We start from the raw sequence: 12,904 nt of genomic DNA, 5'->3' as shown, positions 1-12,904 counted from the left end.
GAGGGGCGTAACTAAGTATCAACCCGAACCAAGCAGAGGGACCAGGTGCTACTCCAGGTCAGACCCCGGTCACAGCTGTTGACCCACACCGGGGAATGCAGGAACAGGCAGGTTAGACTGGCATACAGACAGGTGGGTATTGGCAGGCACGGCTGGTATGCAGACAGGTGGGTACTGGCAAGCACAGCTGGTATGCAGACAGGTGGGTACTGGCAAGCACGGCTGGTATGCAAACAGGTGGGTACTGGCAAGCACGGCTGGTATGCAGACAGGGAGATACTGGCAAGCACGGCTGGAGTACAGACATGGAGGTACTAGCAGGTTGGAGCGCAGGCTGGATAGGGTCCAGTACAGACTGGGAGACAGGAACAGAGCCGCAGATGCGGTAGACAAGCAGAGTAAAGCAAAACCGCCGGAGCGGAGGACAAGGCAGAGCAGAGCGGAACCGCCGGAGCGGTGGACAAGACAGAGCAGAGCGAACCCGCTGGTGTGGTAAACAAGGCAGAGCAGAGCGAAACCACAGGTGCGGTGAGCAAGGCAGAGCAGAGCGAAACCGCAGGTGCGGTGAACAAGGCAGAGCAGAGCGAAACCGCCGGGGCGATGGACAAGGAAGAGCGAAACCGCAGGTCCTGTGAACAAGGCAGAGCAGAACAGGGCTGAAGGTGCAGGCAGAGAGGACAGGGCTCTTTTCACATGGAATAGACTGGAAGATACAGGAAGATGGCTAGAACACAGGAGGTAGATACGGAGGAAGGGAAAAGGGACAAACAGAACCAGATACACACAAGGTACTTACAATGAAGTAGCGAGTGGACACAAAACTCACAAACAGAAGTACAGAGACAACGAGTTGGAGTTAGGTGCAGGTTCAGACACTGCAGGAAAAGGGAGGGTACGGACATAGAGACAGACAGGTAACAGGCTAGGAGACAGTTCAGACAGGAACTGATACTGAAACAAGATACAGGAACGAGCCTGGGTATACGGCCCCCAGAGGCGGAAACAGACTAGAAGTCACAGGTAACAGGCCTGGGTATTCAGCCCCCAGGGTGGCAGAAACAGACAAGATACAGGACAAGACCTGGCAACTCAGAGGCAAGGAGCACACTGATAGAAAGTGTTGCTCAGGCACCTCCTTCTGGGTGGAGGGGGTTTAAATATCCAGTGACTCACAGCAATAGGCTGGAGACGCATTAGGAGTGCGCCCAGAGCAGCTATAAGAATCAGGAAGTAACCGGGCCGCCGCCCTAAGCAGTCAGACAAAAGACATGCACACAGCATGAACTGGAGCAAGGTTTGCAGGCTGGACTGGTGGGTAAGATTGCGGTCTTGCATAGTGGGGGGTGGTGCACTATGCAAGCATGCCGCCAGGGATGTTACATCCTCTGACGCTGAGAAGCCAGGGAGAATGAGCGGCTCCAGAGCTGAACTCAGTAAGTGACAGGGAACCGCTCCAGAGCTCAGCTCCGGAGCCGCTCGCTGGAGAGGCTCATTCTCCCCGGCCCCTCAGTGTCAGCGGTCAGAGGATTACAGCGGGGGACACTTAGGATAGATGAGTATATGGATTTTTTATTTTATTCTTTTTTTTTTACACAAGGACACTGTGGGAGCAGACACTACTACCCTCATCATTGTCCCTGCTGGTACTGGAACCATGATGAGGGCAGGGTTCAGCACCCAGCGCTTGGGAACAGCGCTAACTATATGCTGGATATTTCTGGTAACAGTTTTTCCGGTACCGGAAATATATGGACGTATGAAACCGACCTTAGGGTGCAATGGTGAAAAAAAAGCTATTCTGCCATAGTTTTTTTGGTTTTGTTTTTACGTTGTTCATTGTACAGTAAGAATGACCCAGTAACAAGATTCTCCAGGTCAGTATGATTATGGTGATACAAAACTTATATAGTATTTTTTTTAAAATATTTTAATGTGAAAAAAAATCAGAACGGTGAAAAATATATATTTTTTTTTTACTTTTGAAAGCTTGTTTTTTGCATGATGAGCTGTAATTTTCATTGGTACCATTTTTGGGTGCAGATAATCTGATTGCATTTTTTGGGGAAGTCTGATGACTGAAAAACAGAAATTCTGGTGTTTTGATTTATTTTATTTTTTTACTCTCCGATGTCCACTGTACAGGTTTAATAATTTTATATTTTGACACTTTTGACTTTTGCAGACGTGGCTATACTGCATATTTTATTTTTGTAAATGTCATTATATTTTTAACTGGGAAAAGGGTGATGAATGATACAATTTATTTTTATTTTTGTTATTATTTTTTTTGTAACTTTATACTTCCTTTTCAGTCCCAGTTCAAGACTTGAACTTGCAGTCATTAGATCACATGTACTGTGTACAGTAATATCTCAGTATTGCAGTATATAGACAGACTGACATCTATGAAGCCCAGTTTTGGATTGAGCTTGATATTAGGACCAAGTGGGTAGAGACGGAGACCTTCAGCCATGATTGCAATGAGAAGGGGCTGATGGGACACTAACAACCAAGCCATGTAAAGGAAGCCTGTCATGTGAAAAAACAATATTAACCTGCAGATATGGGGTTAATCTGCAAGTTAATAGCGTTCAGAAGTTGTGCGGCTCAGAGGAAATTAACTTTATTTCTTATGGCAGCCTTTGGCTTTCAGTCGTAGAGGCAAGGCTTCAGTCACTGCTCAGTACATAGTGAGCGGCGGCTGAAACCATGCCCCCCCCATGTCCACGACCACCCAGATGACAGTAAAACCCTCAGACACAGGAAGATCAGTAATAAAATCCATTGTGACATGCTTTCAAGGCGCACTAGAAACCTCCAGAGGGCAAAGCAACCCAGCAGCAGGAGTATGTGAAGCCTTTGACCTAGCACACACAGTACATTGACGCACCCACTTGATGACTTCCTTCTGCCATCCAGGCCACCAAAAACTGCGACTGATAAGTCTCTTAATCTCCGAAATTCCTGGATGACCTGCCAACCGAGACTCATGACACTCCACAAACAAATCTCTCCTAAAGGCTCTAGGCACGAACAACCTCCCATGGGGAGTGATAGATGGAGCATCATCTTGAGCTTTCAGAATCCCATTCTCCAAAACGGAGTCCAATGCCGCCACCACAACTCCTTTCTGTAAAATGCTCTCCTCCTCGGCACCGACCATAGGAGAGAAGCTGCGAGATAAAGCATCGGCTTTAACATTCTTAGTACCAGGGATATAGGTAACAGAAAAATTAAACCGAGGAAAAAAAAGTGCCCACCTAGCTTGACGGGCATTCAAGCGCTTGACAGCATCCAGATAGATCAAATTCTTATGATCTGTGAAAACCTGAATAGGAAATCTAGCGCCTTCCAAAAAATGATGGCAATGTTCAAACGCGAGTTTAATAGCCAGAAACTCCCGATTTCCAACATCATAATTCAGTTCGGTTTCCGAAATTTTTTTTTGAAAAGAAGGCACAAGGATGTACTCCATCCTTATTCTCCTGAGACAAAACTGCTCCGACCCCCACCGATGAAACATCGACCTCAACCAAAAAAGGCTTGGTCTCATCAGGCTGCATAAGGATAGGAGCAGAACTGAACCTCTCTTTGAGATACTCAAACTCTTCAATGGCCTCAGTAGTCCACTGGACCGTATTCGCAACTTTCCTGGTGAGATCGGTCAGAGGCTTAACAATTACAGAAAAATTCTTAATGAATTTCCTGTAATAATTGGCAAAACCCAAAAATCTCTGTATAGCTTTCAAACCAATAGGCCTGGGCCATTCCTGCACAGCCTGAACCTTCACCAGGTCCATCTCAAAGCCCTCGCTGGAGACAATGTAGCCCAAAAAACTAATTTTCTGCACAGCGAACTCACATTTCTCCAGCAAAGAGTGAATTATCACTCAATAACTGCAAGACTTCATGTACACTCTGCCAATGGGACTCCAGATCTGGTGAATAAATCAAAATGTCATCCAAATACACAACCACATTCTTACCAATCATTCTCACCCCAACCTCCATTGGTTCTCCGCCATCAAAGCAGATTTTCTGGGGACTAGGACCTGGCATTACAGGAGTCTTTACCTCATTCTGTCTAAATCTCAGTCTCCTATCCACAGGAACAGCTAATTGCATGGCATCCTGCAGAGTCTCAGGTACGGGGGAATGCAATTAGCAAGTCCTTAAAGCCCCCGTCTCACATAGCGATATCGCTAGCGAGATCGCTGCTGAGTCACGGTTTTGGTGACTCACCAGCGACCTCACCAGCGATGTCGCTATGTGTGACACTTTGCAACGATCAGGCCCCTGCTGTGAGGTCGCTGATCGCTGCAAAGTGTCCTGGACCATTTTTTTGTCGTTGGCCTCCCGCTGGCCAGCACACATCGCTGTGTGTGTGACCAGCGGGACCAACGATCTGGCTGGTAACCATGGTAAACATCGGGTTACTAGGGGCACGCACGCACTTAGTAACCCGCTGTTTACCATGGATACCACTCTGCTACGGTGCGCGGAGGCTACCGTTCACCTTAGCAGAGTCGTATCCATGATAAACATCGGGTTACTAAGTGCGCGTATGCCCCTAGTAACCCGATGTTTCTCATGGATACGACTCTGCTAAGGTGAACGGTAACCTCCCGCGCACCGTAGCAGAGTGATATCCATGGTAAACAGCGGGTTACTAGGGGCACACGCGCACTTAGTAACCCGATGTTTACCATAGTTACCAGCCTGCTCCTGCTTAAGCAGCAGGCTGGTAACGGGAGCAGGACATCGTGGAACGATTCTTTCCACGATATCGCTGCTCCCCTGATCGCTGGTGAGCCTGCCTGTTTGACAGCTCACCAGCGATGTATTAGCGATGCAGCAACGATCCCTGACAGGTCGTATCGTTGTCGGGATCGCTGCTGCATCACTTAGTGTGACGGGGCCTTAACCCTTTCACTCAGACCAGCAAGAAATAGACATTTCAGAGCTGGATCATTCCATTTAACCTCTGAGGCCATCTTTTGAAGTGTGTGCAATAATTTTCAACATCACCTGACCCCTGATTCAAACACCTGAGTTCTGCCTCAGCAGATGAGATTCGATCAGGATCATCATATAATAGCCCCATAGCAGAAAAAAAATCTTCTACAGATCTTAAACATGGATCATTAGGTTGGAGAGAAAAGGCCCACCCCTGTGGTTCTTTGCGCAAAAGTGACATAATAAAACCAATGTGCTGTGATTCATTCCCAGAGGACCTTGGTCTCAAACGAAAATATAACAAACAAGCATTTTTAAAGGAAAAAAAATCTTGCTGTTTACCATAAAAAACATTAGGCAGTCCTACCTTGGGTTCCACAAAATGCGCTTCAGAACAGCTACTCACGTGTTGCTGGAGCTTGGACACCTCCAGAGACAATCCCTGCAAGCGTTGAGCCAAATCATGGACGGAAACCATACTGATCCCCGAATTTCTTTCCTTTTAGTTTTTTTGGGCTGGACTTACTGTTATGATCTGCAACATGTACTAAGGAAAGATAAGGGAAAACTGTCCCTACAGTAAAACTAAGCTGAATCCCTACGATGTAGCTGGCTGCCTGTTCCTAGCGAACAGACCCGCCTAAGTCCTCAGCTAGTCTGAACGAAGACCTATAGCATAAGGGGAGGGGTCCCTAAAAGAACTAAGGACTGGGACAAAAAATGGGACACCTCCTAAACAGAGAAGTTGTTGCAGAACACAAAAAGACAAACAGACAAAAAAAAGTACTAGAGGTCCCAGAAGGACCAAATGAACAGACAGAGAAAGGCACAGAAGCACCTGGCTAGAGAAACAGTCAAACACTGAAGTCCAGCACAGCCAAAAGGGCGGAGCTGGAATATAAAGGCAGATGGTCACGTGACCGCAAAACACAAGATGGAAAAAACAAGCAGGAGGGTTCTAACAAGAATTACGTTTTTAAGGTTGTCGCAACATGGCAATGAGAGGCGATCAAAACATCGTATCTGCCACAAAATGTTATCAATAAAAAACATCAACTCAGGACGCAAAAAATAAGCCCTCATCCAGACCGAGATCCAAAAAATTAGAATGTTACAGGTCTCAGAAAATGGCGACAAACACAAAAATGATTTTTCATACAAATTTCGGCATTTTTTTTCACTACTTAAATAAAAAATAAACTATACAGACGAAGTTCTCCACTTAAACGCGCGTCAAGGTGTGCGCCAAAATAAGTCCTTTGGACCACCAGGTATAACACTTCCTTTATTGTCTTCATTCATGCTGGCTACCTCTTGTGCCGCTAGCAGTTGCATAGAATATGCATTCACATTGCCCGGTTAATGCAATTTCTTTTTTAGTATAGTTGTTCCACATTACCATACTTTCTACATACAGTACAGACCAAAAGTTTGGAAACACCTTCTCATTTAAAGATTTTTCTGTATTTTCATGACTATGAAAATTGTACATTCACACTGAAGGCATCAAAACTATGAATTAACACATGTGGAATTATATACTTAACAAAAAAGTGTGAAACAATTGAAAATATGTCTTATATTCTAGGTTCTTCAAAGTAGCCACCTTTTGCTTTGATGACTGCTTTGCACACTCTTGGTATTCTCTTGATGAGCTTCAAGAGGTAGTCACTGGAAATGGTTTTCACTTAACAGGTGTGCCCTGTCAGGTTCAATAAGTGGGATTTCTTGGCTTATAAATGGTGTTGGGACCATCAGTTGTGTTGTGCAGAAGTCTGGTGGATACACAGCTGATTGTCCTACTGAATATACTGTTAGAATTTGTATTATGGCAAGAAAAAAGCAGCTAAGTAAAGAAAAACGAGTGGCCATCATTACTTTAAGAAATGAAGGTCAGTCAGTGCGAAAAATTGGGAAAACTTTGAAAGTGTCCCCAAGTGCAGCTGCAAAAACCATCAAGCGCTACAAAGAAACTGGCTCACAAGAGGACCGCCCCAGGAAAGGAAGACCAAGAGTCACCTCTGCTTCTGAGGATAAGTTTATTCGAGTCACCATCCTGAGAAATTGCAGGTTAACAGCAGCTCAGATTAGAGACCAGGTCAATGCCACACAGAGTTCTAGCAGCAGACACATCTCTTCAACAACTGTTAAGAGGAGACTTTGTGCAGCAGGCCTTCATGGTAAAATAGCTACTAGGAAACCACTGCTAAGGACAGGCAACAAGCAGAAGAGACTTGTTTGGGCTAAATAACACAAGGAATGGACATTAGACCAGTGGAAATCTGTGCTTTGATCTGATGAGTCCAAATTTGAGATCTTTGGTTCCAGCAACCGTGTCTTTGTGCGACGCAGAAAAGGTGAATGGATGGACTCTACATGCCTGGTTCCCACCGTGAAGCATGGAGGAGGAGGTGTGATGGTGTGGGGGTGCTTTGCTGGTGACACTGTTGGGGATTTATTCAAAATTGAAGGCATACTGAACCAGCATGGCTACCACAGCATCTTGCAGCGGCATGCTATTCCATCCGGTTTGCGTTTAGTTGGACCATCATTTATTTTTCAACAGGACAATGACCCCAAACACACCTCCAGGCTGTGTAAGGGCTATTTGACCAAGAATGAGAGTGATGGGGTGCTACACCAGATGACCTGGCCCTCCACAGTCACCAGACCTGAACCAATCGAGAAGGTTTGGGGTGAGCTGGACCGCAGAGTGAAGGCAAAAGGGCCAACAATTGCTAAGCATCTCTGGGAACTCCTTCAAGATTGTTGGAAGATCATTTCCGGTGACTACCTCTTGAAGCTCATCAAGAGAATGCCAAGAGTGTGCAAAGCAGTCATCAAAGCAAAAGGCGGCTACTTTGAAGAACCTAGAATATAAGACATATTTTCAGCTGTTTCACACTTTTTTGTTAAGTATATAATTCCACATGTGTTAATTCATAGTTTTGATGCCTTCAGTGTGAATGTACAATTTTCATAGTCATGAAAATACAGAAAAATCTTTAAATGAGAAGGTGTGTCCAAACTTTTGGTCTGTACTGTATATACATGAGCGGACTTTGGTTTTCCTTATCTTTCTCCTGACAAATATTACAATTAATAACCTCCTGCTGGATTATTCCCATATTATATCATTATATACTTGCCCTTCTCTTTTATAGACCATGAATCAACATCTTATATATATAGTTTAATGACACTATATTCTTTACTCTTCTGAGCATTGTCTCGTTTTTTGTTCTTATACAAATAGTGTCTCATTCATTCTGGGTGTTTTCTCATTGGGTTCACTTTATAGCTTGAGGTTTTTCATGATTATTTTTTGGCCAACAGCTCTAACTGGACTCTGATAGTAACATCTTGTATATATACAGTACAGACCAAAAGTTTGGACCCACCTTCTCATTTAAAATTTTTTCTGTATTTTCATGACTATGAAAATTGTACATTCACACTGAAGGCATCAAAACTATGAATTAACACATGTGGAATTATATACTTAACAAAAAAGTGTGAAACAACTGAAAATATGTCTTATATTCTTGGTTCTTCAAAGAAGTCACCTTTTGCTTTGATGACTGCTTTGCACACTCTTGGCATTCTCTTGATGAGCTTCAAGAGGTAGTCACCGGAAATGGTCTTCCAACAATCTTGAAGGAGTTCCCAGAGATGCTTAGCACTTGTTGGCCCTTTTGCCTTCACTCTGCGGTCCAGCTCCCCCCAAACCATCTCGATTGGGTTCAGGTCTGGTAACTGTGGAGGCCAGGTCATCTGGCGTAGCACCCCATCACTCTCCTTCTTGGTCAAATAGCCCTTACACAGCCTGGAGGTGTGTTTAGGGTCATTGTCCTGTTGAAAAATAAATGATGGTCCAACTAAACGCAAACCGGATGGAATAACATGCCGCTGCAAGATGCTGTGGTAGCCATGCTGGTTCAGTATGCCTTCAATTTTGAATAAATGCCCAACAGTGTCACCAGCAAAGCACCCCCACACCATCATACCTCCTCCTCCATGCTTCACGGTGGGAACCAGGCATGTAAAGTCCATCCGTTCACCTTTTCTGCGTTGCACAAAGACACGGTGGTTGGAACCAAAAATCTCAAATTTGGACTCATCAGACCAAAGCACAGATTTGCACTGGTCTAATGTCCATTCCTTGTGTTCTTTAGCCCAAACAAGTCTCTTCTGCTTGTTGCCTGTCCTTAGCAGTGGTTTCCTAGCAGCTATTTTACCATGAAGGCCTGCTGCACAAAGTCTCCTCTTAACAGTTGTTGAAGAGATGTGTCTGCTGCTAGAACTCTGTGTGGCATTGACCTGGTCTCTAATCTGAGGTGCTGTTAACCTGCGATTTTTGAGGCTGGTGACTCGGATAAACTTATCCTCAGAAGCAGAGGTGACTCTTGGTCTTCCTTTCCTGGGCGGTCCTCATGTGAGCCAGTTTCTTTGTAGCGCTTGATGGTTTTTGCAACTGCACTTGGGGACACTTTCAAAGTTTTCCCAATTTTTCGCACTGACTGACCTTCATTTCTTAAAGTAATGATGGCCACTCGTTTTTCTTTACTTAGTTGCTTTTTTCTTGCCATAATACAAATTCTAACAGTCTATTCAGTAGGACTATTAGCTGTGTATCCACCAGACTTCTGCACAACACAACTAATGGTCCCAACCCCATTTATAAGGCAAGAAATCCCACTTACTAAACCTGACAGGGCACACCTGTGAAGTGAAAACCATTTCCAGTGACTACCTCTTGAAGCTCATCAAGAGAATGCCAAGAGTGTGCAAAGCAGTCATCAAAGCAAAATGTGGCTACTTTGGAGAACCTAGAATACAAGACATATTTTCAGTTGGATACACAGCTGATAGTCCTACTGAATAGACTGTTAGCTGCTTTTTTCTTTCCATAATACAAATTCTAAGTAAAGAAAAATGAGTGGCCATCATTACTTTAAGAAATGAAGGTCAGTCAGTCCAAAAAATTGGGCAAACTTTGAATGTGGCCCCAAGTGCAGTTGCAAAAACCATCAAGCGCTACAAAGAAACTGGCTCACATGAGGACCTCCCCAGGAATTGAAGACCAAAAGTCACCTCTGCTTCTGAGGATAAGTTTATCCGAGTCACCAGCCTCAGAAATCGCAGGTTAACAGCAGCTCAGATTAGAGACCAGGTCAATGCCACACAGAGTTCTAGTAGCAGACACATCTCTTTAACAACTGTTAAGAGGAGACTTTGTGCAGCAGGCCTTCATGGTAAAATAGCTGCTAGGAAACCACTGCTAAGGACAGGCAACAAGCAGAAGAGACTTGTTTGGGCTAAAGAACACAAGGAATGGACATTAGACCAGTGGAAATCTGTGCTTTGGTCTGATGAATCCAAATTTGAGATCTTTAGTTCCAACCACCGTGTCTTTGTGCGACGCAGAAAAGGTGAACGGATGGACTCTACATGCCTGGTTCCCACCGTGAAGCATGGAGAAGGAGGTGTGATGGTGTGGGGGTGCTTTGCTGGTGACACTGTTGGGGATTTATTCAAAATTTAAGGCATACTGAACCAGCATGGCTACCACAGCATCTTGCAGCGGCATGTTATTCCATCCGGTTTGCGTTTAGTTGGACCATCATTTATTCTTCAACAGGACAATGACCCCAAACACACCTCCAGGCTGTATAAGGGCTATTTGACCAAGAGGGAGAGTGATGGGGTGCTACGCCAGATGACCTGGCCTCCACAGTTACCAGACCTGAACCTAATCGAGATGGTTTGGGGTGAGCTGGACCGCAGAGTGAGGGCAAAAGGGCCAAAAAGTGCTAAGCATCTCTGGGAACTCCTTCACGATTGTTGGAAGACCATTTCCGGTGACTACCTCTTGAAGCTCATCAAGAGAATGCCAAGAGTGTGCAAAGCAGTCCTCAAAGCAAAAGGTGGCTACTTTGAAGAACCTAGAATAAGACATATTTTTAGTTGTTTCACACTTTTTTTGTTAAGTATATAATTCCACATGTGTTAATTCATAGTTTTGATGCCTTCAGTGTGAATGTATAATTTTCATAGTCATGAAAATACAGAAAAAATCTTTAAATGAGAAGGTGTGTCCAAACTTTTGGTCTGTACTGTATGCTTTATTCATTCTTGTGACCTGTTTAAACGGGCTCTTCAATACAGCTATTCCATTTATGTTCTTTGGACAAACATCTATCTAGCATTATCTATCTATGTCCAAGGTCATTACCTGTGTACTGTGTTGATTCGATTAATCTCATTATCATTATTGTAATTGTAACTGTCTCCTTTTTGTTTCTGTTTTTTTTTTGTGGCATATACTCTTGTCCTGTGTGGTTTGTGGTGTCATATCTTATCACACACATTTGTATATATATTTATATATGTATTTTTAATACTGTCAATAAAGGTTTTTTACTCTAAGGCTGTGTTCACACGATGCGTATTTCATGCGTTTCCGCGGCGTTTTTGCAGTTGCGTAAACGCCGCGGAAACGCATGAAAAACGCATGGTAGAAGGGCAGCAATGTTCCCCAATGGAAATCCGCATGTGCTGTGCCCATGATGCGGATTTTTCCGCAGCGTTAACGCTGCGGTCAAAAATCCGCAGCATGTCAATTAATTTTGCGGAAACGCGGCGATTTCGCCGCCATTGACTTGCATTAGAACGCGCCAATTCCGCAAGACAGCATTTGTACTTGCGTAATTGGTGCGTTCTAATGTGCGGATGGTACCCGGGTGTGGAGGAGAGGAGAGTCTCATCCACACCCAGGTACCATTAAAAAAGCTGTAAAAAGAAGAATAAAATAAAAAATAAATGTATTCTTACCTTCTGTCGGCCCGCGCTGCGCTCCCGCTTGGTTTCCGGCACTTGCAGTGAGTTGTAGGACCTGCGGTGACGTCAGAGTCATGTGACGGGTCACGTGACGCTGACGTCGGCAGGTCTTTCAATTTAAAGTTGCCGGCAGCCGGGAGAACGGAGTGAGCAGGACAGCGCGGGCCATCGGAGGTAAGTATATACACTCTCTCGGTTCACACTGTATAAATCCATGCTGTTTGCATGGATTTATATAGTGTGACCTAGTTGTCAAGCACTTTCCAGGTGATGCTAACATCGCCTGGAAAGCGCTTGTCAATCTGCATGCGGAAACGCATGTGAATCTGCATGTGGATCCGCATGTATTCTGCAGGAAAAACGCATGCACAATCTGCATGCGTTTTTTCTGCCAGGGAGATGCAGAAATGATGCAGAAATTTTCTGCTTCATTTCTGCATCGTGTGCACATACCCTAATAGGGTTTTGACTTTTTCAATGACCGCAAGTTCAGTTTTTCTTCTTTAGGCACATATTTCTTACGAATGGTCTGCCATTCTATCTTTCTGCAGTTGTATGTCAATATATAGTTACATAGTTACATAGTTTATAAGGCTGAAAAAAGACAAGCGTCCATCGAGTTCAGCCTATTTCTTGTGCACTGCAGTTATTCCGCAGCGTTGATCCAGGGGAAGGCAAAAAAAAAACCATGCGGTATAGGCCAATTTACATCATTGAGGAAAAATTCACTTCCCGACTCCAATCTGGCAGTCAGATTAAATCCCTGGATTAATTAACTATCACTAAGCATAAGATGTAATTTTATTGTTCTCAAGAAAAGCGTCCAGGCCTCTCTTGAACTCATTAAGTGAGTTGGACATCACCACTTCCTCTCCCAGAGAGTTCCAGAGTCTCACGGCTTTGACCGTAAAGAATCCCCTTCTATGCTGGTGCAGGAACCTCCTTTCCTCCAGACGCATAGTGTGCCCCCTCGTCTTTGTCACCATCCTTGGTATAAACAGGTCATGGGAGAGATCTCTGTACTGCCCCCTGATGTATTTATACATGTTCATGAGGTCTCCCCTAAGCCTTCTCTTTTCCAACGTAAATAGGCCTAATTTTGACAACC

This window comes from Phyllobates terribilis, unplaced genomic scaffold (genome assembly GCF_046119375.1).
Source record: "Phyllobates terribilis strain yellow unplaced genomic scaffold, ASM4611937v1 Scaffold_10__3_contigs__length_209671492, whole genome shotgun sequence".
Lineage (NCBI taxonomy): Eukaryota > Metazoa > Chordata > Amphibia > Anura > Dendrobatidae > Phyllobates > Phyllobates terribilis.
The sequence above is the reverse complement of the archived record's forward strand: the minus strand, read 5'-3'. Positions refer to the sequence as shown.